Source organism: Corylus avellana, chromosome ca3 (assembly GCF_901000735.1).
Source record: "Corylus avellana chromosome ca3, CavTom2PMs-1.0".
Taxonomy (NCBI): Eukaryota; Viridiplantae; Streptophyta; class Magnoliopsida; order Fagales; family Betulaceae; genus Corylus; species Corylus avellana.
The window spans coordinates 16,239,832-16,243,679 of record NC_081543.1 but is presented as its reverse complement, the minus strand read 5'-3'; positions in this window follow the sequence as shown (position 1 = coordinate 16,243,679).

Below are 3,848 nucleotides of genomic sequence, written 5' to 3'. Positions count from 1 at the left end.
TAATTTAGCACGTCAGTATTTTTATTTTTACTTTTTTTTAAAAAAATATCAGGTATATATATATTGTAAATTTCTGACGTGTTGATTTGGCACGTCAGAAATTTCTGACGTGCTAAAATTAACACGTCAAAAAATAAAAAAGCGGGACATTCAATTTAATTTTCCCTCTTCTTTCTCTCTTTTATTATTTATTATTTCTCCAGCTACTTTTCTTATTTAATTCCAAATTTTTTTTCTCTCTCTTAATCTCCCTCTTCTCTCTCAATCTCTCTGAATCTCCCTCTTCTCTCTCACTCTCTCTGCACGGCTGCTAGAAGAAAAGCAGATCAAGAAGAAAAAAAAACAAAGGAGAAGAGAAGATCGAAGAAGAGAAGGAGAAGAAAAAAAAAAAAAAAAGAGAAGATCAGAAGATCGAAGAAGAAAAAAAAAAGAGAGAAGTCAGAAGATCGAAGAAGCAGAAGAAAAAAAAAAAGGAGAAGAGAAGATTGCAGAAGAGAAGAAGCAAAAAAAAAAAAAAAAAAAAAAAAAAGGAGAAGAGAAGATCGCAGAAGAGAAGCAGCAGAAAGAAGAAAAAAGCAGCAAAAAAAAAAAAGGAGAAGAGAAGAGGATCGAAGAAGAGAGATTTTTGATTTGAAGAAGCTTTGATTTGGTTTATTTTGATTTGATTTGAGAGATTTTTTATTTTTTATTTGAAGAGAAGAAGGAAGAAGGATAAAGTTTATATTTTGATTTGGGTTTTTGATTTTTTGAAGATTTTTTGGGTTTGAGTTTTTGAAAATGGAGGAAAGAAGAGAGAGAGAGAGAGTGCAAATGGAGGAAGGAAGAAGGCAGCAGGGAAAGAGCTGGGGGGAAGAAGAAATGTACTGTTTCGGACTAAAAAAAATATTTTTAATTGAAAAAAAAAAATCCAGAAAAATTTTAAAAAAAGAAAAATAATTTTTTTAATAATTTTAAATTTCCTGACGTGTCAATTTTGGCACGTCAGGAAATTTAAAATTATTAAAAAAATTAATTTTTCTTTTTTTAATTTTTTTTGGATTTTTTTTTAATTAAACAAATTTACTGACGTGTCAAAATTTGACACGTCAGAAAATTTGTTGACGTGTTAAAATTTGACACGTCAAAAAATTTTCCTGACGTGTTAAATCCAACACGTCAGTATTTTCTGACGTGTTGGATCTAGCACGTCAGTAATTCCTGACGTGCCAAAAATGACACGTCAGGAATTCCCATTTCCTGACACCCATATTCTTCACGAACGAAACACGTCAGGAAAGCCCCGTCAGGAGGATTTACTGACGTGTCAGACGACCTGACACGTCAGTAAACCTATGTCAATAAAAATTGTGTTTTTTGTAGTGCCGCAACATTCTGTAATCTAAACCCAGGGTTATAAGGTGAAATGCTTAGAATTTAAATTTTTGGAGCAGATAACTTTTTGGGAGGCATGTCTTACTTTTACTGATTATTGTTTGAGACACCTTTTCCTTAGATTGCAAGATTGATGATTAGCTAAAAGTTAAGATTTGCCTTATTTGGTTTTGACTCTAAAATAAATTTTTTTTAGGGTGGAAGAGTGAGAGGGAGAGAGGGCTCATTACCAATTTTTCAACATTCACTGACATTGCTCATTTCTAGGTATAATCCGGACTCCAAAAGATCATCATGTTTCTTCCACAATGGTAGACAACTTTTCCAAAGAACTTACATATGACAATTAAAATTCAAAAAAGGGCACCAATATCGACGAGTAATTTTGGATAGTAAAGCAGACTATTCTGGCACTACCAATGAAGAGGAAAAACAAAGGAACATGCTAATAAGGTATTCCACTTAATTCTGGAATAATGATTCAGTACTAAATGTTAATATGAAAGAACTGCACAGTGACTCCAAAACTGAATTCAATCTAAAAGAACACTCCAGGACAACCACGGAGATTCTTCAAAATTGTGATTGCTGCATTCAACAAACCAACTACACCCTAAAAGCAGAGAAAACTTTGCTGAATGTAAAATCCCTAATTCTCCTAAAAATCATAATACATCAAAAATCTGACTATTAGAATCCCAAATCGACAACTTAAAGAGACAGCAGAGACAAAGAAAAACAGAGACAGAGACAGAGACAGACTCACTAGTACAGTAACGTAGAGAGAGGCCGGCCAGTTTCGACTGGAGAAGATGGCCGGTGGTTGGCCAACCGTGCGGGTCACTGGGCGCCGGAGAGAGAGATAGGAAAATCGAGAATGAGAGAGGGGGAACTGGCGCCGTAGAGAGAGATATGGATCGATATATATTGAGGGAGAGGGGAGAGGCTAGGGATCGAAAACATATATATCAGGATATATATATATCCTGATGCAGAGAGGGGGGACTGGCGGGCCGCACGGGGAGAGGTTAGGGAAAATATATATTGAGGGAGAAATTAAGTATTAGAGCGGGAGCTGAGGAATCATAAGGAAAATTAAGTTCCCGCTCGAAAAAACAAAAAATATAAATATATTAAAATTAAAAAACACTTATAAATTTATTTATAAAAATAAAAAGTAAATACTAAAAATTAAAAAACATTTAAACGAGACTTAAACTAAAAAATATATAAATGCAAAATCAGTTAATGTGGTTGTCTAGATTAAAAATTCATCTATGTGATATAAAAACAAAAATAATACTAATTCAGAAATTATCGGGATAGGCCACAATAATAATTTAATTCCTTTAATCAATTAAATTCTATCAAAATAGTTAACGGATTTCATTAGTGTATCATGTCATCACCAATAGAATAATAATACATGTTATTCTTATTTAAAAGTAAATAAATATATTAAATATATATAAATTATTTTTAATATTAAAAAAAAAATGAGGGTGGAACAGGCCACTCCCAGAAATGGCCGAGGTGGCAGCTAGCCACCATGGGGTGGCCCGCGTGCCACCCCTTAAGTTGGGATGGCCTTCATGCCATCGTTGATTTGGTTGGGGGCTGGGGGTGGTGCACGACCACCCCTATGGCGTACGGGTGGCTCACGGGCCACCCCCAGCCAAATCTAGGAGTGGCCCGACGGCCACCCCACTTGCAAAGTGGCACCCAAGCCACCCCAGGGTGGCTAGGGGTGGCCGCGCCCCACCCTAATGGGTCGGGGGTGGCGGCAAGCCACCAGGGTGGCTTCTTGGCCACCCCCTCCCCTAAAGGGGGTGGCTACCAACCCATATTTTTAAAAAAATAATAAATAAATAAATTTGTAAATTTTATGGGTAATTATCATTTCCCCCCAATGAACTACGTATGACCACTCGATTACCATATACCTCCATCAACTACTAACTTTACATTAGGATCCTATCAAATTAAACTATATCCTTTCGTTACCAAAACCCACATTCCATCGATCAAGGTTGTTTAGTCGAACGAGATTAACCGGCCATCACGTACGTGCGACTAGTTCATAGGTAGGGATTCGGTGGTGAGTGGGTGGGCGTTGGGTTAGAATTAATGAAAAATTTCATAAGATTTATTTGAATTAAAGATATTGTACGGGGAGAGGGAAAATATTGAAGGAGAAAGTATTAGGCGAGAGCTAAGGAATCATAGGCAAGCTTAATTTTACATAGGGAACATTAAGCTTGCGCACTAACAAAAATAATTTCGGTGTGCCTCCTATCTAGGCGCCCTTATTTAAGTGCACCTGGCTGGCAAGCACCCCTAATTAAGGGCGCTTGCCAGCCAAGCACCCTTAATTAAGGGTGCCTAGCTGGCAGGCACTCCTAATTAAGGGCGCCTAGCTAGCAGGCGCCCCTAATTAAGGGCGCTTGCCAACCAGGCACCCTTAATTAGGGGCGCTT